Genomic DNA, 24,351 nt, shown 5'->3' on the forward strand with positions numbered 1-24,351 from the left:
ATACAAAGCAATCTTTATCAAGGTATCCTAACACAAATTTACCCTCTTGCACTGTGCAAAGTGTAGCAAAACCATTGAGGATGTCAGAATAACATTTTCTACTACAGCTGCAGAATTGTTCCACTTCAGCACCACTGGTGGCGGTGTGCTACCTACTGATGGGGAAAGCAACGGGCATTAGAAGTAGATGATGTTGAAAGTGGTATAGAGACAAACTGTGTGTCATTCAGTTGTTAAAAGATACGTAGACTTATGCTATCAGGAGGAAAATGGTTAAGCTTCCAAAGAATACAACAGGTTCTGACAGTTTTAGCAAATACATGATTGCAGGATTCCCTCTAGTGGTGAGTATGTAGAACTACATGGTTTACACCAGTATGGAGGAGGTCACAGAGCCTGATGGTGTACTCTGTCGCTATTTTATGTATTTCAAGAGTAAATAATATCTAATGTAGATCAGAGTAGAATCCTCTTTAAATAAGTAGCATTAGGTCCGTCTCCAATAAAATTATAAATATGCAAATGGAGAGATTCAAAAGCAGTGAGTTCATAAGTTCACACCATATGCATGATGTGATCATTTTTAATAATTGCATTCTATTTCATGATCACTTCACGCAGGTTCACACAGTGACTTTCAGTAGCTAGCCTACTGACTTGTGAATGTTTCCAAAAAAGAGATATGCCTGTGGAGGCCATTTGAGCACATTAAACTCAATGTCACATTCAAGAAACCAGTTTGAGATGACGATGTGATTATGGCATGTTATCCTGCTGGCAGTCTGTCAGGAATCAGAAGATGGGTACATTGTGGTCATAAAAGAATGGAGATTGTTGGCAACAATACTCAGGCTGCCGCTGAGGCATTTAAACTTTAATTAGTACGGTGGGGCCCAAAGTGTGTCAAGAAATTATCCCCTGCATCATTATACCACCACCAGTAGCATGAACTGTTTATACAGGATGGTTCAATGCTTTCATGTTTACATAAAATTCTGATACTACCATCTGAATGTCATAGCCGAAATCGAGACTCATCAGACCAAGCAACATTTTTCCAATCTTCTATTGTCCAATTTTGGTGAGCCAATCATGAAGCCTTAGTTTCCTGTTGGCTGACAGTAGTGACATCCGGTGTGGTCTTCCTGCTGCCGTAGCCCATCTGATTAAGGTTTGATGTGTTCAGAGATGCTCTTCTACCTGTTGTAACGAGTGGTTACTACTGTTGATCAGCTCAAACCTGTCTAGCTACCTCTGGCATCAACAAGGCATTTTCACCCAGAGGACTGCCTTAAAGGTTATTCTATTGCTGTAAGTCACTTTGGATAAAAGCGTCTGTCAAAATGAATAAGTGTAAATGTAAGTGAATTAATGATATCAATACATAATAAAGGCAGGTTACCTTTATCTCTGTGCGTTTAAAACTGACCACATTTTCACAGGGAAGAACAGATTGTTTTTCTCCTTTTTCTCACAAACACACACACACACACACACACACACATACACACGGTAACCAGTCAATCAAATCAAAATGTTTTATTGATGTGAGGCAGATGTTAAACTTTTTTCAAATCAGGTTTGATGTGTTCAGAGATGCTCTTCTACCTGTTGTAACGAGTGGTTACTACTGTTGATCAGCTCAAACCCGTCTAGCTATTCTCCTCTGACCTCTGGCATCAACAAGGCATTTTCACCCAGAGGACTGCCTCTCAATGGGTATTTTCTCTTTTTTGAACCATTCTCTGTAAACTCTGGAGATGGTTGTGCATGAAAATCCCAGAGCAGCAGTTGCAGCAGACCAGCCTGTCTGGCAAGAACAATCATGTCACATTAACATCACTTAAATCACCTTTATTCCCCATTCTTCTACATTGTGTGTTACTGTATGTTTAGATGTGCAAATTAGGCATTGTCTACTCAAATCTACACCATAAAACACCTTTGGATGAAGTAGAACAGACATTGTGAGCCAGGCCATCTTGGATAAATGGACATTAATTCCCACAGACCCCCCACAATCTTGTGGAAAGCCTTCCCAGAGGACAGGAAGCTGTAAAAGGTGGACAGATTCCATATTAACATTTATGGATTTAGAATGGGATGTCATATTGAAGTTCCTGTAGCCTACAATGGCAGACTCCCCAGTGCTGCTGACTGAAGTGGAGGGGCACTGAGGGGGAGATTTTGAAAAAAAAAATGGCCTGTAGCCTAATGATATGTAGGCTACTGTAACTTACCAGTGTCACTAAAATTAACAATGAAGACAATGTGGTGGGAAACACCACTAACCCATTGTAACCAAGTTAAGCACTCTGAATAATAAGATCTGTGGAGGCAAGTCTGTGATGAGAAGCTGCTGATGAGCCTTTATTCACAATCCTCACAGTGTACAGCTCTGATAGGCCTGAGCTAAGCAGGCAAAGTAAATAAGTGGATGTCCTCTGCAGAATATCCAACCAGGGTCCAGATGAAAGTTTGTGCACAGTCTGAAGTTTATTCTCTTGTAGCCATTGTGAACCAAAACAAGGCTACAGGGTACACTTACAATTACTATATCATTAATGCATTTTTGACACCTACTGGCGAATGCATAGAACACAACAATCCGGTTTGTGTACCCTGTAGCCTTGTTCTGGTTTACCATGGCCGCCACATGAATAAGGCAAATTCATTCATTATATTAGTGTATGGATTTACTAGTCCATACAATGTGTGCCATCAGTGTGGCCTATAGGACACTAACTGGATCTGCCCCCTGCTACCTTGATTCAATGATGAAGATGTATATCCCCAACCACCCACTGGTCTTCTGATGAGAGTGTCTGTTGTGTCGACCAGCCATAAACGCTAGGTCAAATTCAAGACTATTTTCCTCAGTGGCTCCTTGTTGGTGGAATGAGTTGCCCAGTGCCATCCGTTCCTGTGATAGTTTTGGGTCTTTCAAGAGGGATCTAAAGGCATATCTGTTTGCATGCACTTTATAAAGCGTTTGTTATGCATTATGGTTTGTATATTATCTTTATTTATTCTCATTAGGCTATTGATTGAATTGACATTGTTGTTTATTATTGCTGTTCTCCTTGTAGTCTTACCAACTTTTTAAATTGTTTACTATTAAATGTAACTATTGTATTGTTGTTATTTGTATGTTGCTTTGGACAAAAGCATCTGCTAAATACCATAACCATCAATCTGACTGCAAGTCTAGGTTACATGAAGGCCTGTTTTCTGTATGTGCCTGGGTGCTGACAATAATTATGACTGCTCAGCTATACATGCACTTCTAATCAAATTAACCTAGGCCTACCACATCCCTCACACACACTACCCATAGTGTTGTTTCAAAGCTTTCGATGCCATTGCAATTATGGGTTTTAAAATAGGCCTATCTAACCTTAGAATTCCATGTTTCAGTTTATGGTAATATGTAAAAAAAAATAGCTGGCCTTCAGGTTGTAGCCTATGACTAACATTATTTTGTCTGAACCATGACTACAAGACAAGTCTTCCAGAAGAAAGTTGGTTAAACTCAGAGCCTCTCTCTCTCTCTAGGACTCTGGTTAAAGTCAACAACTCTAGCCTACATAATTTTCAATCTTCTTTATTTACACACCACAACATCGTTCACCTGGCAACAGCCTACAAAAAGTAACTCGTATAAAAAAGGAACCAAGCACATGTGCACCTCCACACATTCACCTCTCAGTGCAATTCAATCAGCCGTCAGTCCAAAGAAAAATATTTCACTGAAATGGAGCAAATTAGACACTCAGTTGGCCAAAACTGCCAGTTTGTCGAGTAAACTTCTGAAAGGCCAATCATTTGGGCAAGTGACGTTAAGCTAGGCTAACAGCTGACGTTAGCCAGCTAGCTACTCGGCTCAGGACTATTCGTGTTGTTGAGGGTGGCTTGTTGAGAGCAAAGTTTCAAGTAAGTTTTTGGATCCTGTAAGCCTGGGAGATGGTGAACGTAAATGTGTTTAGAATTCTTGAGTCTTGCCGTCGTGCCAGCTTGTCTCATGATCTCAGTGACGAGGTACTCCAGCACACCAGCCATGAAAACAGACGCTCCAGAGCCTACACGTTCAGCATAGTTTCCTTCACGGAGCAGCTTATGGATTTGTCCGATAGGAAATACAAGTCCGGCTCGAGTATTACGTGCAACTTTCGCCTTTCTAGTAGCCTTCATGTTTATTGCCAAAACAAGGTAATTCTTCTTTTAAGTCAAAGCATAGCATAGCTGGCAAGGTGTTTCAATCGCTTGTATACTTGTTTCCTCTACTGAACGCACCTACACCGTTGTTGATAAACGCGCGCGTGCGCTGTGCGGCTCTTCCTGTTTCCATATGAACCGCAGATTCAAAACTGCACTTTGGGCAGCACTCGAGAACATTTGATTGTGGGAATAGGGCAGCATTATGCTGATATGCAGTCCTATGATAGGCCTACGGCAAAAGTAGGCTAGGATACTAAAACATTTCAGTATAACAAAAATAGACACAAATGAAGTTACAATAGTCTAGGTGTTATCCATAATAAATAAATAGGATGGAATTTGCACAGCGCTAGGCTACTTTAGTCACATATAATTATTATGCAAGTCACAAGCATGTCTCAAGTAGCCTAGCCTAAGCCTATCCCAACCAACTCCAAGTTACTGTGGTGAAAATCAAGCAAGTGAAGTTGAGTCCCTGATATAATCCAAGTAAGTAGCCTAGGCTACAGTCATGCCAAATAGGCCTAATGATCTACAAAGTTTCTTAAACAGTATATCCACGCAAGTTACCCACCGAGGTTTTACTGCTGATCGTCTATCTTTATCTCTGATCTAGGTCTATCTTGCTTTGCAATGTTTAGTGTCATGAAGCTGGTTGGTGTTTTCCAGTTTGCTTGAATGCATAGGCTTACCGTATTTTGTTGTGCAGAAATGTATTTTGCATTAGTGAGACAATCAAATACTGGAGAACACCACTCTTCCCAAACTGAAGATATTGTACGTAAACCATACATTATTATACAAAAATGTATAAAACAAACTTTCAACAAGTTTATGAGAACCCTTATCAACCCTTAAAGTAGATTTTTTGCTTCTGTCTAAAATCTACGCAGCCATGTAACATTAATGTTACAGTTGCTTATAATTTATATTTGAAACATCTGTCGTATATACCACTCATGGCTGCACCCTTTCCCCTGGACACAGTACATGTGGATTTATTTACAAACCGGTAAAGAAACTGGTGTGTCAAAATTCCCCTATATGCAGAGCAGAGGCAGCGACTGAAGTCTATGGCCATAGCTCAGAATTTCACCACATATGGTAAAATCTTGGTTCTATAGAGTTAGGCATGTGGATTTTGGGTACATTTTCATGATCCTCAAACCCTTCTGACCATATCAGGTAAATTTTTAGCATTTTTGAGCATTCCAGTCTGGAGAAAATCGACCTTATATCAGGTGTGTGTGCCTGTTATTTATTCTGCAGTTTTGCAAATTTCTTTGCTGTTTTCTTGCTGTTTGCTTACAGGTTTCTCTGCAGAGCTCCCCCTACAGCTTCAGAGTATATATTTTATGACACTCCTCAATCAGTCTGTCTGCCGTTTCCTCTTTCCCTGTTCCTCTGACAACGGTTTACTCGCTTTCTGCTTCTTTTTGCTGGCTCTGCCATGATGAATGTCTGAGAAACTCCATAGCTACCTTGTTCTAGCCGGTGCATAGCTTGTATGTGTGTAGTGCACTAAAGCAATTCGTTACATCGTGAGAATGCAAGATTTTCTGTCTCCGAGTCCAGCGGCCCACCAGCCCAAAGTTTCGAGGCTGGTTTTTCAACTCACAGGTGCTAGGGGGAAGCGAGACGGCCACCATTCACCCCAGAAAAAGTCATATAACCATTCCAGTGACTCGAAGCTATTAAGTTAAGGTAAATCAAGCTAAAAAAACCTGCATAGTACCCCTTTAAACCTGGAATTAGCATTCCATTGACCCCCATTCATTGATAGCGAATAACTTTACATCTGCGTTTTTAAGCCTTTATATGAACCATTCCTATTTCCAGAGAAATAAATACAACATTGTGTGACTGGCCTCATCACCTTGTATCTCACTTTACGGCTCCGTAATGAACTTGTAATGAAAACCAAAGCTAAAATGATGTCATGAGTTTTACGCACATGAGAGAAGTGACTGTATTTTCTGGATAAGAAACAGAAGGCAGTCTAAGGGAAAGTCCACAGGAAAACTATTTAGAAAAGCATAGAGGGGAAACAAACAATTAAGTGATGTTTTGTTAGGTTGGCACTATGTCGGAATAAATCACCTTCCAAAAGCTGCACTCAAACTCTGATCAGTCTGCACGTTATCAGGTTAGAACAGCTACCAGATGACTTACTGTGTTTCAGTCCGTTGCTTAACATCACATGCTATCATTCAACTTACACTGAGGATGCGCAATTCTCAGCATCCTCAGCATCCTCAGCATCCTTTCCTTCAAATTTACTTTACTTGCCTCTATCAAAGTCTACGGGGTGGCACTATCCATTTCGGGAGAGCAAGTAGCAAAGGCTGGTTCTCAGTATAGGGGCTAGGGTGTGTTTCTATTAACTTTGAATGTGTAAATCCAAAATGGGAAAAGAAAAAGGAGTAATGGGAACAGGCGAATACCGCAGAACCTCACAAATATCGCAACAAAGTTTTTACGCTCACATGATGTGTTTTTTCAGACATACCCAAATAGCACTATATCGCAAAAGTGCAAATGAAAGACTTTTTTCACATGTAGGTGAGTTGACACTAAACACATTCAAAAAGGTGATGCTTTTCGAGCAGTTTACTCTAAGCATTAACAAAATGCTAGCATTTATAATGTTAAAGGGACACTTCACCCATTTGCATTAAGCTTTGTATCATTAGAACCCCAGTCATCACAGTCATCATTCCCTCATTTTCCCCTGAGACAGGAGAAATATGGATTTCAGTGTTGTAGTTCCTGCTTTCAATGATGTAAAAATCGTCATTTTGCGTCATTGAAAGCAGGAAGTCCCATATCTTTGTCGAGGGAGTGAGACTACAAACACTCCTTCCTCATTTTTCCAGGTGGTGGGACCCACTCACTACAGACATATTACAGATCAGTGGGTGGGACTTCACTTTCAGAAACTAAGATATGACCGCCATCTTTTTTTAAGCTAAGCTAACAGTCTAGGCCAGGGGTGTCAAACATACGTCCCTGTTTTTTTGTGTGTCAACCTGTTTAGGGCTCATCCCGTAGCATATTGTTCAAAACATGCGCGCCTGCATAGCCATCAGGCTATTTACAATTTTCTATCACGTAAAGATTATCAAAATTAACGCGCACACATTTTGTTTGAGCAGGAGACAGAATACGCACGCAGGCACGCAACTAGGCTACTTGTTGTTTTCTTTTACTCGGCTATCTATATATGGTTATCAGCACACAATGTTGAGCTAATTCACTAAGTTTAAAAGTTTAAACAACTTTTAGAGGAGTTATTCCAGATGGGCAAGAACAAGGTAGGCAATAGAGCTGCACAGTCCCGCCCACAGCCAAAATGCGGTTAGGTGCCGGATGTAAGATTCCCATTCATTTGTCCCATTGACGTTTGGAAAAATCCGTATCTAAAGACTTTTACAGCATGTCTTAGGCTAACCAGCTACGGCATAACTCATAAGCATACAAGATATCATTTCGAGTTAAAAAACGAAGAGAAAATCCAAAAAAAGTCAAAGGTTCAAGACTGTGTATATATTTTCATTTCCGAGCGAAGGAACTACTCATCCCATACACCACCGCGCCTCACTGAATAATATAGGCAAAATCGGCGCGATTTATTTTGCCACTTAAATCATTTCCAACCCGGCGACAGCACGCTTAACCCTTTCCTCCAAACAGTGATTTTTATATAGTGAATGTGCAGTTATTTCAGGAGTAATCGTGTAAATAAGTGTTTTGATATTGAATTTTATATTTATCATTGTGTATTTTATATCGTGTGTGTGTGAAAGTGGTAGCAACATGGTGTGCCTTACCTGACTGTCATCCTATGCTGTCATCACTGCTCAGTCGGGCTGATGCATGGACCACCATATTCAGTTTATTAATTTGCCGTGAATTATTACACAAAATGTTCATTAAATGCACGAAGAAGTATTCCTTGGTTAATGATTGATATGAATCATACAGTATGAAGGCTACAGTAGCCTAGCTAATGTTAACTAGCAGCATTAACGTTACCAACCTCCCTGCTTAACTCACCACAACTTTGTAGGTCTTGTCCCTCATGCTGGCCCTTACAAAACCCACAAGCTGACTCTCGGACACACAACAGTCAATAATTTGACCCGATTTAAAGTGGCTTTCACCACTTTGGACATACTAAAACATAATATATTTCATACCTGTGTTGCAGCATGTAGGCTAATGTTAGCTGCATTATGTAATGACATACAATCTCGGAAATGCTAAAGGTTAGCCTGTCGGCTAACTGAAAAGTTTAAGTGTTTGAACTAACATTTACAGTGGTCTATTTGATAGTGTATTGGCCCTGACTAAGTTTGTGTATAAACCACAAGCCTTGTTGATACAAGTACCAATATTCGTCAAGAAAGTTTTTAATCATATGAAGATTTTTGCCATAGGCAGTAAAATACTCTGCCATCTTTGTCAATAATTTTCGCTGAGAGAGTTTCAAACTATGACCATAACCATAGACATAATATACAATAGACGCCGCATTGACCGCTACTCCCTACTAGCGCCTACTAGGGCCGCCATCTTGGATCGGTCATCCACTCCACTCAGTGTAATCTCTTTGGCTGGTGCAATGAGCTGTCAGCGCATTAAATTAATCATACCTCACTGAATAACGAACAGATTTTCACGCTGTTTTTTTTTGCTGCAAAGGTCATACATGTAGCTATGATACAGGCCACACTGCCCGAAATACAAAATACAACCAATAGTAACGGTAATGTTAAATCTTCCCAGACAGCATTTACATCTGTGCCAGATCCGCTTTTGAATCAACAGATTAGGACGCCCAGCAGTCACACTCACTATGCAGATCTGCACCAACTTTGCGCCAGACTTGTCTGTAGCTTCTGACTGTGACAGTCCATCCAGCGGGCGCGGCGTTTATCCGGGCAGCTTCAAGAGACCAGACGCGCCACAACTGAATTGAGTCCACCCGGGTGGGCCAGATCCGCAGGAGCTGCGCGATACCTGACACGCCACAACTAACGGAACACTTTTTCCCCACATAAACCTGCAACTCTAATGCTATGTGATTATGCAGAGTGGAAGACTACAGGCTGCACCGCCTTTGTGTGGGGATTATTGGTAAGGTACATTATACAAGTATCATTTTAAATGTAAACTGGTGTTGATGTCATTTTTTAGTCTGCTAAATATTTAGGCCTGTATTAAACATGAAAGTTTACAAACTTAGTTTACTCTGAAATTCTGACAACCTGAAACGTGCCAGACAAGCTGGGTAGTAGCTACGGGTTAGCTTGTAGTCTAGGTTCTTTTAAACATGCATCCACAACTATGTGAACATGAGCTTTAAGGCTAAATTGGTGAGCTTTGCTTATTATTCACCAAAAACGCTTTTAATATCGGTCCATTGTGTGTTAGCTGCAAATTGTGAGCCATTAAGCTAACGCTACCCACTTTGTCAGTAGCTAGCCTTTGCTAGTAGCACTGCAGGTATTGCATAGACGGCCAGCGTTTTTTAAGCCTGTTTAAAATGGATTTAGAGTGGAAAAACTTGGCTGTATAGGCTTTTTATCGGTCCACAAGAATTGTCGCTGTCCTCCAGTTTATCCGGGTTTGGGATGCAATGCGTTGTTGGCATACTATACTGATATAAAATAAATAATCTTTGGATGTTGAATCTAATATTTACTCTTTGTTTCTTTGTTTTGTGTGCTTTTTGGACGCTCACAGGAGCAGGAGGAAGAATCGCGAGGTTGATGCCTAACTTTAACGCGTTAGTCCATTGGGCTAGTGTTTGCCCTGGTCCTCTGACATCCATCCGTGAACGGGCGCCGCTATTCACCGCCTGCTCAAAATATTTCTCAGGACAGCTACTAGCCTCTGCGAGAGATCTGCAGCTGCGACCAACAAACTGCTGCTGACCTGCGAAGGTTATGATTGCAGCCTGCCCTGCAGTCTGGATTGAGTAGCCTAGCTAACGCCGAAGAACTCTCCGCGTAAACAACAGTCGCTGTCAAAGTCCACCGACCAGCTGATCTGCTGCAGGATCGCCTTCAACTGTTCTTGTGCTTTCAGTGCTCCCCAGACCGTCAGTAATCTTCCTCCGACACAGCTGAGCCCGCCAATCATCGGGACATCAGCGGTTAGATGCAACGGACTATGTTAACATGACATTTTTTTCAGGGGCGTTTAATGAGGTTTGTTTATCAACATAAGCCTTATATTTCACATATTGGTTTGTGTTATGTTGTAGGCCTAGGTCTAAGCAGGCGGACACAGTGTTCTCTTTGGCTCTTTTAAAATAAAAAAAAAAATATTTTGGAAAATTACAAATTGTGTGGGTCTTTAATTGTCTGATAGATCACAGACCAGGGCCAGATGAGCCCCGGATGTAGAATATGAGTCTGGGCCAGATCCGCACCAAATGCCATGGCAATATTATCTGTACTGGGCCAGTTCTGGCCCAGATCTGTTCTGATCCGTAATTCCAACCTGTTCGGTATTGGCCGTTGGAAAAATGACCAGCAGGTCAGGTCACAGAGGATTCTGCCAAATGCTAATGAAGATCTGGACCAAATCTGGCCCAAATATATTTTTTGCTGTCTGGGTTACTTGTGAAAAGTAAATCCCGAAAGTATGGTCGCCCGATTTGAGCAGGAACATGCTGCACAGCGCTAATCATCTTGTGTTTTCTGCTGCAGCAAGCGGTCCAAGATGGCGGCCGTGATTTTGTTTCCAACGGCAATGCAGTGTCTATGACCATAACGGCCTTTCCACCAATCAGAGGCATCACTGTGGATTGTGGGATTGTTCAGGATTGTGGATAAAAAGGCATTTATCTGGAAAACAAAGGTTAGTGCCCCCATGAACTCTTGGCGTCTATATGAGCATATCGCTTAGTACGGCCGTAGCTGGTTTTAAGTCTACCACGCAGTTAAGTTTTTATGGCTTATACCGCACTGTCAATGGAGAAATTGCATTGAATTTTTACTTCCGCATCGGACTGTGGGACTAGACTGTGCAGCCAGAGCCCGCCTATCACGGAGAACCTCCCTCTCTATTAATCCCATACAAACTGAAATTGGCTGCAGTTCACCAGAGTTCACCCTAGATGGCGCATCGCCCGAGTCCAAAAATACATGGGGTCCTATGGAGCTACATGGCTACATTTATTGTTTTCACCTATTTTAACAACTGAAACCCTCAGATTTTATTTTATTTTTCAAAATGGATAACGGATTATCAATCAAAAAGTGAAATAATCCGGAGTCATGTCCTTTCGTTTTTTACAGGTTGATTGCCTTTATTTGCCCATAACACCTTTAGCATTGATGCTATGCTATGCTATGATCATGCTAATGAATGGCGTCATTTATTGCGTTTGAAAGGCTTTTTAAGAACAATTAAGTGATGACTTTAAAATATAATACTCAACCAAGTGTATTGTCTTTACCTCCCACTTTACGAATACAATATTCAAATTACTTGAAAAAAATTATATCGAGAAAAGTGGATTTGGAGGGGTACAGCTCCATAGACCTCCATTCATTCTGACTCCCGCCTCACAGCCGCCCCTAGATGCAGTACCACACCGAAGTGTTCCGAGAGTGAACGCTCTCCCTTATTAGACATTCTCTGGTGCAGCTCTATTGGTGTGCTTGTCCAGAACGTTAGACTGCATTTCAACTGTTTAAAGCCAGACATCATGGTACACTAGAACAAAACTAAAGGTAACTTTAGCTATAGGGCTGCACTGTTGTCCAAATGAATAGGTCATTGTAGACATTGTTGTTGTATTATTGCATGTGGATATTGTTATGCTATGTAGGCTACTTTTTGCAATGCACTATCCTTAAACTGCAAATATTGTCCATACATTTTTATGGGTAAATAGTGCGACTATGGCTTGCCTGCCTTCTCTCTCTCTCTCTCTCTCTCTCCCTCCCTCACACACACACACACACACACACACACAGTACCATTCCCACAGTTTCTTTTAGTGGTGAGCACAAACAAGTGTTATGGACATTGTTATGCACATTATTGACTGCAGTTTATTCTCATCAATGTCAGTCCATGAATGAATATTGATCAGTTGTTAACTAATAGGCCTAGAAGTTGCATTTGAAAATGTTACTGTTGTAGGCTGTTTGTTTTTTATTTCAGCTGTTTTGAAGTGGTTAGGACCATTATTTCACACCAATTTTGAATAAACCATACTGCAATACAGATTTCATGGTTGAACCATGCACATGTTCACTTAATATGTGGCCCCAGTAACTATAAATTCAATGATGTGGCCCTCTATGAAAATGAGTTTGACATCCCTGGTCTAGGCTCTTGCTTTGTGGAGAGTTGATAAGCAACAACGCTATGATGCAGGCAATTTTGAAACTAATATGGCAATGGGGATTTGAAGATCTGGTGTGCGAATCTGATGCTCGTGACCAGTGATGGGCAATAACGCGTTAGAAGTAAGGCGTTACTGTAATCCAATTACTTTTTTCAAATAATGAGTAAGTAAGGGATTACAATTGCAAAACAGTACTAGGTTACTTTACTTCCTGGTTACTGCTTTTACTAAACCGTGATTTTGCCATAGACAGTAAAAGAATTTGGGATTTTGCCATATGGATTTTGCTTTGTGAGACTAACTCGTGACAATGACGTATAGCTGCACTACGTAGATGTAAACAACAGACATATGTGTGCAAGACATGGAGTGCGGGAGAGAGCGCAAACATGGAGCATTTAATTCATGGCAGTTCAGACATTATGAAAAAACATTGAACGCTGGACACTCTGGATTACACTAACGCTGAAGAAAATGTTGTCTACAGCGAAAAATTCCACTCAAATCTGGAGCAAGCACCAGTGTCGGGCACAGCAATATGAAACTCATTCTCATTCTCAAACTCAGAGGGGAGCGTACCTATGTTCCCCAGGTCCTATGTTCCCCGCTTTGTATGGGACCGGGGAACATAGGACCCTTTTTTAAAACCCTAACCATAACACCTCTCAGATTTTCCACCACTTTCATCCACAACTTTACCATCACACACAACCACAGACACGTTAGCTCAAACACTTTCCAACCCATTTCCACTTCCTCCAACTTCCACCCTTCCAACCACAATCACAACACACCACCAGGACCCACCAACTTACAGACTCACACACACATACAAATACAGACAGTTGGACACACACATCATACTTGCTAACTTCTTACACTCCTCCCCCACTTTGCTAACACAACCACACCTTTCCCATAATATCACAAGCAGAACCACTACCCCCGTCCCACATTACAGAGTCCTGCTGGTTCACCGCCAGCACACAGCCAACCTGAAACAAACACTACCCCCACCACCACACACTCACCCAGGCCAACACATACACAACCCCCAACCACTTAGTAGTACACCCTCGATAATATAGTTTCCTTTATCCCCACAGCACCCACCCGAGGAGGAGAGGGAGACTCGGGCAAGAAGCTGGAGAGGGCGTATGGACGGGGCATGGACTCCATCAAGTCAAACGATTTGTCACAACCGCAGCTGAGCCCTTCCATCAAAAGCTGTGGGACCGCCGGAGACACCCAACCCTCCTATCCTTCCACACCCCACACTGCACCACACACCATCTCCAACCTCCTCTTACAACCCACACCACCCACTACACACCTCTTCCACCCCACTTACCATCGTGTCTCAGAAACAAACTGGAAGAATGGTCAATTTCAATACACAAACCACTAGTTTTCATAGGAGATTCCAATCTCAACAGGATTCCCCTTCACCCATCCCGATATACAAATTGACAGTTACCTGGAGCCACCACCTACCACTTTGCCAAACTCTTACAGAAAACCACCCTTCTTCCCCAAGTGAAGTCGGTGGTCTTGTCAGTGGGCCTCAAATAACAAGGACCACTGCACCCCAAAAACAATTGTAGCATCAGACAGTTCCTCATCCTCTACAAACATGCTTCTACAGTTTTTCCCAATGCAATCCTCCCATACACATTCCCCTATTGTTTTCACCCTGCCTCACTACCCAACAGCAGGCCAATCTCACTACATTAATAACTTTATAACTTCCCACTTCCCCACATCCCCACTATCCCCCAGACACCTTCCACACCACCCAAGATAACATACACTGGGACACCCCATACAGCTCATACAATCTTTACACATTGGTGCCAATATTTACATTTTCAATAACTCCACCCATAACCCTGGCCCCCCAACTCCCACCCCACCCTCCTGCACACTCACCCCTCCACCCACTCCCACCCTCCCTCATGATTTAATCATGAACCTTTCCACCCTTTTCCAACCCACTTCCCCACAACGCCTCTGTTGGAAAGGGGGCTTACATTCATTCCACACACCACTGCGATGGACCGGGAGGAACTCCAGAGGGACCTATACCTTTATCACTTTAAAATACTTCCATCACTTTTCCTCAGAGGACACCCTACACTCCCACCCCCTTTCACTCTCCCTCCACTTGGGAACCCCACACTTCACAATTAGATAAGAAATTAGTTAAGCACATCCACAGGGACAGGCAGGCACTCAATTCCTTTCTCAGACACCTCCCTCCCCCCACCGCCAGTAACCTCACACTACTAGCAGAAAACAGGCCATTTCACAACTCACAAACAATAAAAACATAGTCATCAAAACTCATGGACAAGGGTTCCAAAATTGTAATCATGGACACCCATCACTACCTCACTGAAGCACACAGACAGCTCAACAACACCCAGTTTTATACACCCATAGCACAGTCCACCCAACCCCAAGAAAGTAATAGTCTGAAACCGTAAGTCACCTCACTTTATCAACAACACTTCATTAACCATAAACAAAGTATATTTTACAAGGACCGGACCACCCCCACCACCCACAATTCTATCTCCTCCCCAAAATTCACAAACCCCCACACACTCCTGACAGTTCCCTCTCAGGTTCCTCCTGGTCGCAAGCATTGTGCCAGGGACTGCAACAGCACCACATACATTTCCATCTATATTGACTCCTATCTCAACCCCTTTCCAACAGATTTCTCCTACCTCAAGGATACATACCACTTCCTCAATTAGGCTCTCACCCATGGCAGTCCCACACCACACTCACCTCTTCACCTTAGACGAGATAGCCTTTTTACACCACACAACACCCCGGCCGGGATTACAAGCAGTTCAAAACACCTTTCAAAAATACCCAGACCCCTACAGACCGACACCATCCTCCTGCAACTTTTAAAAATCTGTCTCACTCACAATGATTTTAACTTTTGACAATAAACTTTACTTACAAGTACACGGACTGCCATGGGTCAACGCTTTGCACCTTCCTATGCCAACATCTACATGAGTGAGTGGGAGCAGGGGCTCTAGCCAAGTGCCCCTTCAACCCACTTTTTACTTTCTCGCTCTGGATGACATCATTGAGCTTGGCCACACCCCTCTACAGGATTTCAACACTTTTTAGACACCTTAAACTCACATCACCCATCCATCTCAATTTTAAGGCCACAATTGACCCACACCAGATTAATTTTCTAGACACCACCATCTTTTTTCACCCCCCATTTCACCTACACATAAATCTTTTAGTTCCAAAGTTTATTTTAAAACCCATAGACACTCACTCTACTTTTGCAAGCACAGTAATCACCCCAAACACATGCTTAGATCCATAGTTAAATCCTAAATCATCCTGTTTCATCGAGATCTGCTCCTTCCCCCTACAGACCTTCACCATGCCATACAACAACTCTTTTCAAGCCCTCCGTAAGATGCATTATTCTAAACGCTTCTCCCGCCACATCAAACACTTGACTCTTCTGGCCGCCTTTGCTCCCACTCACCATACACTCCAAACACTTGCCCATCACCCACCCCACACCAGACCTTCCTCCTAACTCCCAACCCGGACCCCAACCCTGGGACCCCAACCCAGATCCTAATCCCAACCTCTTTCCTAACCCCAACCCCTTCCTAACCCTAACCCCACCCCTTTTCCTAACCCTAACCCCACCCCCTTTTCCCAACCCTAACCCCAACCCTCTTCCTAATCCCAACCCTGACCCACCCCATCTCCTGCCCCCTTATTGGCACCTATGCACACGCATACAACACCTACACCACACACTGAAAACAACATTATACTGAATTCCAAACGACACACCCCACCTTCCAACACCACACACTCATCTCCTGATATAGACGCTAATAAAACCTCAAAGACCTCCCTCTACACTTAATACCCACCTTCACCGCCACTTACATCCCCCACCCCCTAAAGAAAACTTACATTTCACCCTCACTTATTTATCACCAATATCCATAGTCACTGTTCTGCACCCAGTAACCCTTTAAATTTAGACACTCCCAATTCTAGTTTATGCTATCACCTGCACTTACTGTCACATGCTGTACATTGGGGAAACTGGACATACACTCACGCACACGCCCCTCAAAACAACATCTGCAATAAATAACATACACAAAAATACACTCTCAACACTTACCTCGTCACACACTTTCAGACGCAAGACATCACACATTTGAGGGTCTGTGGCCTTGAAGGGAACCCAGGCTGGACCGCTTTACAGAGGAAAAGAGCAGAGAGATTGTGGATTTTAAAACTTCAAACATTACACCCAAAAGGTTTTAATGAAAATTTAATTTAAAGTTTTAAACCACTCTGTGGGTTTTATAACTCCTCTCTTTTATCTCTTCTTTTAACTTTTATTTTATTTTTATTTGACTTTTAGATGGGATTAGTATGGGACAACTGGCCAGTGCATAATGGTCAAAACAACCACTCACCAAAACTAATTTTAATTCTAATTTCTTAACCCCGAAAGGGAACATAGGACCTAGGGGAACATAGGGATGACCCCACTCAGAGACACCCCAGATCCCAACATGACCGCTGCAGCAACAGAGGGCCCCCTCCTGCTAAACAGGGTGTAAATAGACTTAACACCTGGATCTCCTTACTGTATATGGGGCAAAGATGGCAGCTTTGGGTACTTTTTATAGGGATGTCTATGTATTGGGATTTCACAGATTGTGTTACAATTATTTCAGTTAACATCTATATACAGTACATATTGAGTAAAACATAAAGTCTTTATTCCACACTTGTAATTAATAGTAATTAAGTAATTAATTGTAATCAATTCTGAATTATCATACCAGCTAAAAAAAACAACATATGATTCTGCCATGTATCAGCTTCTTGTTAACAAGCATAATTTCTAAACAAAAATATATCAATGCCCATAGGGTACATTTGGCAAATGACCAGCTATGTTTGCCTGTGTGAACAACAAATAACATTTATCCCCCTCTGCCCCTCATATTTCTACTTCATATAAGTAAAAGCTGCAAGCGTGAGAACAGTCTAGTAGGCTAGCCTACATAATAATCTGATATTAGAAAGCACCGTCACCATCCAGCACTCATGCTGCTTTGACACAGTGGCTGGGCATTGATGACTTAATTTGGCCTTGATCGTTGCCGGGACATTTCAGAATGTCGAGTGTGTAATCCATCATAAAATGGCTAGTTTCAATCGAAAAAGTTAGCTGGACAAAATCAAAGAAAACGAGAAGGATTCAGTGAAGCATAATAATGTTTTAGAACCTTCAAAATTAGAAAACTGATGCAGTTGAGATGGAGGACAACTGCAATTTTAAAGTAGAACGTAGGGCCCTGTGTCCGAGGAAGGAACTTACATTAAATGAGGAGATATTTGCTGAATGTCACAAAAGTGTTACAGAAATTGCTTGGCATCGCTTTTTATTCAATGGCTCTCACCAAACACCTGTAGTTTTGCGGAGGACGAACGAGAAAGCACTCGTTTGATAAATCAGCCAGTAGGCTAGGCCTAGTAGACAAATAACTTTTAGAAATAATCTGTACTGCAAAAACAGATGTTGGTTGGGTATTTAAACTATCTAGCTGGTGTTTTAACAGCTGCAAGAAATAGAAAACTCATGGTCTTTATGTTCTGGTTCAGTAATTATTTTCATAAAACTTCAAGTTGCCTATAACTTTACTCTCCAAACTTTTCACTGCACTGTGGGCAATTAACTGACAGTATGATAGGCTATTTATTTTCTGTAGGCTACAATAAACACATTTATTTTTCAACTTTTTTGCAATATTACGACTTGGCTACTGAACTAAATCAGCAGGAGAGAGATGCACATTAACCCACATGGCGTGCAGCTAAATGTGGGCTATTTGGTTACCAACTAACACTGTTAGCCAATTCACTAACTTGAGGCTTCATTGATGTTCATATACAACGTTTTTTTTACACAACAAAATACAGAAAAGGCTGGGTCATTTCCAGATGGGGCAAGAACAAGGTGAAAGATAGCTGCAAGCAGCAAATTAGGGGGCCAAGCAGTTCAGCAGGAGTTGGGATTGGATTGGATTGGATTGGACTGGATTTGACTGTGTTTGTGTTGGATTGGATTGGATTGGACTTGATTGGATTGGACTGGACTGGATTCGAAGGTCACGAATTTATTGTGTGTCCTCAAGATGTACTCCTAAGTCCACATACCAAGTTTGGTTTAAATGGGTGAAAAGTGTTGATAATTATAGCACCCTAGTCGCCAAAGCACACCAAATTAAATGTGGGTCCTTAAGGATGTGTTCTCGCTTAATCAACGCATTGCCAAGTTTGGTGTCGATCTACGAAAAAGTCTTCCTAATTATAGTGCCCCTAGTGGTCAAAGTAGTACCAAATGGTTGTGCATCCTCAGGATGGGATCAGTCCCATATACCAAGTTTGGTTTCGATGCGGAAGGGGTTGCTGAGATATGAGCTAATTTCTGTATCTCTGGCGCCCCCCTAGTGGTCAAAAGACTCAAATTTATTGTGCGCCTTCAGGATGGGGGTCTCAAGTCCATGTACCAAGTTTGGTTTCAATATGTGTAAGCATTGCTGAGATATGAGCCTACTTCCTGTGATTATAGCCACACTGTGGTCAAAATGTACCAAATTTCTTGAGCCTCCTCCTAGTTGGGTCCTGAGCACATGTAGTAAGTTTAGTCTTGACGAAAACCTTGCTGAGATAATCACTTCACTTTCCTGTTTTAGCGGCTTTGACGATAATTTTAATTGGCATTTCAATTGGTATTGTACTAAGTTTTCGCGAAAATGGGACAAACTATGTGAGGTGTAGAAACTTTTAAAGGTTTTTGACAAAATCAAAATGGCGGAAAATCCATCATGACAGAAATTGACGCCATAGGGTGCATTGAACTCGGCTTGGTCCAAGGATTCCAACAGTACTTCATTTTTCAAAATCAGGCCAATGGGTCAGAAGATTCGTCGCGTGAACGCATGTGCAACTTTAACCTGTTGGTGGCGCTAGAGCGCTCAAGGTGCCGACTTTGAATCTTGGTGAAATTAATCATGGGTCTTTGCCTACTTAGGTGCCAAATTTCACAACTTTTCACCAGACGGTTCTATATGGGCTGCCATAGACTCCCCATGCCACAATTTGTATGCTTGTCAAAGTAGTCCTACCCTGCATTAGAGGAGTAGATCATCATACCAAGCACACTAAGCTGTTTAAAGTCATACACCACGGTAAACTAAAACTAAAATGTTACAAGGTGGCAAAAAATAATATAGGTGTAACAGGGTGGTACATAGGAAGGGCCAAGGGGCCAATCACAGTAGCCTGATTCACGCCCTGAGGCCCTAGTGCATCAGGGAATCTTTAAGAGATCGTATTCTAAACAGACACAGCTCAGAGGTTCAAATATTACACAAGGGAGACATGAATTCCAACAAAGCAAAATATTTATTAATACACAAAAGTTGGGAAGTGGAGATCTGAGGGTGGCAACTATGGAAATCCCACACAAATAATCATGCAGCATTAAGAAAAGCTCACCTATTACACAGCAAAGGCACACTGCAAAGCCGATAAGCAAATATACAAACCCACACCACACGTGATGCTCCAGAGTAGCCCCCCTCAGAGCCACCTCCCTACTAAATAAACATAAGTTACCAACAGAAGGACAAGACAGGCAACACAAAACCAAACATAAAAAATAACCAAAGAAAACCAAAACCAAGACAAGACAGCAGTGCATCTGACCCATGTTCCCCCATCAGCATGACTGTTGCTGCCTCAAAAGAACAGAACACAGAAGATTAAACAAAGAACACACCACAATATACATAACATAAAACCACAAATGTCTATGGGGACACAGCATACCCACGACCGGTAGCTTAGGCAGGGCTACACCAGTGGAGTCTACATTGCTACTGGCTACTGCCCTCTTAAGTAGCACTCTCCACTGGTGCCAGATTGATCAAATGCCCATGCCCTGCCCCCTTCATTAGCACTTCCAGGTGCTTTATGGAAATAGCAGGCAGAGAAGGTCTACCTGCTACATAGGGTATTATTAGCCATGACATTTATAAGGCTATGAATCGTTCGTTCATTTTTTTTTTTTTTGGGGGTTTACAAGCGTATTGGACAAATGGCTAGCGCCCGCCCTGTTTTTCTTCCATGTGATTGGGTTAAATGAAAAGACACTTGATGAGGTGAGTCTAACAAGTGTTCACTTTCGAAATTAGCGTTCCCCTAGCTGCGTGCCGCTTTGCTGTGAAACTAAAAATATTCCACTGAGTCGCGATTGTAAAATTCACCTAGGCCTAATAGTTTTGACTGTGTCTTGGAAAGTTATTACTTGTTCACGAAGTTGTTTCAGTTAGCATATTTTCAATGTGTCGCTGATGGTTAAAGTTTTTATAACTAAAGAGCTAATGGGTGCGGACCTTTCCAAAGGCAAAATGCAGCCATTAACAACGAGTCTGAAAAGTGGACCAAGGCGAAATATTTTAAGCCTCATTAATGAATGTTCAATTTGTTTTTTTTTTTTTCTGGAGCATATGGATCCTTCTTGATTATTAGCAGTGAAAAACAAGTGAGAACAAATAATAGGGTTATAGACGAGATCAGCCACCTATCACTGTAGTTGGGATAATGTAGGCCTAATCATTGCAACCACACAGATGGCAGAAAGACACTGTAATCTGAAAGAAACTTTGAGTGCACGTTCAAGTGAAATTCTTTAAAAGCAATCAGTAGTTTGCATTAATCAGCAGGTAATACTTGAACAATGAATGTTTTTTTTTACAAATAAAACAAAACATGTAGCTTATTTGTGAGGGGATAGACTGACAACAGCAGATGTCCATAAGCCTCTATCTACTGTAGCCTACATCCAGGTAAATTAGATATGTTGGCATAACATAAGTGTTTCACACACAGCTCTATTGTACTCTACAGCCTTGGCCAGGTCCACTTTCTCACTCTGGAGGTACTTGTGTAGATGCTCTGTCACAGACAGTAAGGTCTTAAACACCATGAGCTTATACACAGTGGAGAATGTGTGGAGTTTAACACATAGCCCCACAGCATTGGCAGTCTTTGTTTGCCAGAGAACGGGGTAGTTCTCGGAACTGCATTTACAGAACGCAACTGGCATGACCAGCGTGTCTTTGACAGCTCCACAAGTTCAGATGGTTGCAATCCCAACCTATTTTGAACATCTCTGAATGTGTGATGGTGTACCAGTGAAGTGCTGAAAAATGAGTATAGACTCCACAATGTGTCAAAATAAAATCACTGGCTTCACAATACTGCATGACGGGTGTAGCAGAGCACCAAGTTTAATTGATCACGATAACAATGCACATAAATGGCCTCTGGGTGCTTGTCCCTGAATTTTGCTTGAACACCTCCAATAGCACCCCTCGGCTACACAGGCGCTCCGTCGTGAGCCTGTGCAACACACTTCACATCAGGAAATGCCAGCATGAACTAGCTTTTCTTCAAGGGCTGCCGTTATGCTCTCTCTGCATCCAAATGCTCTCAATTCCCTCATGGCCAGCAAACACTCCCTTCCACTCTACCCTCAGTTACATAGCCAGGACACATATAGCCAACTGCTCCATGTGTGACCATCTCTGGCTTCATCTGCCATAATGGAAAACATGCCAGCATGTCTCAACTCTTTGACAATACTTGCTGCCTCCTTGTATTTTCACTTAATCATTTCATTTTGTGATGAAAATGATGAAATAGGTGCTGTGGGACGGTATTGAATAAGACTGCAAGGAAAGGATCAAAACTCCTTTAAATAATCAATGCACTCCAGGAAATTTCCCTTATTGCTACTAGATATCCCCTCATCATGGCCCCAGAATGGAATGTTTTGCTTTACTATGTGTGGCTCGTGTGGTAGCACTTAATCAAGCAAGTATTCGCCCTATTTCTGATTTCAGCCTCATTTGCTTTGAATGTAACTGGTCAACCACACACTCCCATACTTGAGGACAGTTGATTTAAATGTGCCATGACACCATGCTTGCTTTATGGGCAGGTGTTTTCTCATGCTCTCTAAAGAGATCAAGAGCTTTCTTCAATTGGTCAATCCAGTGGTAACAAGCGTGTCATGTTTCACATTTTTCCAAACATTCTGCAGAAAAACAGAAAGCTGCATCTTTTGCAGACTACTCAACCAGGAAAAATGTACAAACCAGCTGGATTAAACCATTTTTTTCAGTAAACCAGTTTTGTGGGTGTGGGCTAATTTGACATGATTTGGACCATCGTATCTCCCCTGGGTCACAGACATCCTCCTCCATACTCTCTGAATAGTTTTCGCCTAGCCCCCATGATGTCCTCATCCGTTTCTTGCCTGTCTCTCCTCTTCCTCCTCCCCTGCCTGGTGCTGGACTGCCTGACCTGTGCTCTTTCTCCCCTCTCTTCTCCTTCTCTTCAGCCTTCTTCTCCTCCTCCAGCACTCTCTCCCTCAATTGTTTGTAGCAGCCACTATCCGGCAACCTCCCAAACACTTAGGCATAAGTAGGCCCTATACTCACTGCGTAATTTGTGGGCTTTCCTCTGAACACAGAAAAGGGAAGCTTATATTTAGTCAAAATTGAGATATACTTCTCTCCCCAGGCTTTGAGTCTTTGTCCTGACAATACTGTAGTTCTTTTAACTAGCAAATAGCCTACTAAACTGGCATACTGACTTTTTGGTGAATGATTTGCAAATGCTTGGCCTATAATAATCTACACAGAATCAGGGAGTACTCTGATTCTTTACATGGAGTAATATAAACTATTCATCTGGCATAAACTTATTAAAGTTTGATCAATTGAGTCAAATCACAGCACTTTGCTTTATTACCAGCACATAAATGTTAATGTTACCATTAACCCTTCAAAGGTAAGTCGCACACTGGTGTGACGGGAATGTTGAAATGAGCGTTCTAAAATATCTGGGTTCATTGAATTCGCTGCAGAATTTTAGAACCTTCAATTGTTGTGGAGACTTAGAGGCGTTAAAAACCCTACACCTTTAGGGTTAATGTGGGCAGGGTATCATACCTCCCTTGTCCTCCCTCATCTCTCTCCTCCCTGTTCCTCTCCCCTCTGCCTCTGTCCATCTCTGAATAGTTTATCAGAGGCTATGTTGTAGTTTTACAGTAGGACAGCTTCACAAACAGTATGGACCCTTTCAACAAGGTAACAAAAAACAATGCCCCGGAAGAGCGTTCTATTTGGGCCCCAATCTGCCACTTCCTCTGCATTAAGATAACATATGGAATGTTAAAGGAGGTCTTGTGGGGGCCAACCTTGACTCTTTGATAATGGAACTTTCTCTTGAAAGGGTCCATGGGCGGACAGAGTACACGAAAACTTAGTACTTGGTAAAAGTACAGATACCCTTTGCTAAATTTTACTCAAGTACAAGTGTAAAAAATCTAACAGTCAGAGATTCAGTACACACCTTTGCATGATCTCCTGTGCTCACTGGGTTGTTTTAGATATTATGCTACCTACTCTGATTGTCTGCCATCTTTCAATCTGCATATTAATCCATCGACACACCCTTAACAACAATTTCATATGGAAACTGGTCTGCAATATTGGGTTGAAAGCCAGTAATCCCTGATTAGGGGAGGTGGAGATGGCATCTTCAGTAGTTCCCAGGTGTATGCTTGGTTTTTTTAGGTTGTGTGACAAGCAGGA

The sequence above is a fragment of the Alosa alosa genome, chromosome 24 (assembly GCF_017589495.1).
Source record: "Alosa alosa isolate M-15738 ecotype Scorff River chromosome 24, AALO_Geno_1.1, whole genome shotgun sequence".
Classification (NCBI taxonomy): domain Eukaryota; kingdom Metazoa; phylum Chordata; class Actinopteri; order Clupeiformes; family Clupeidae; genus Alosa; species Alosa alosa.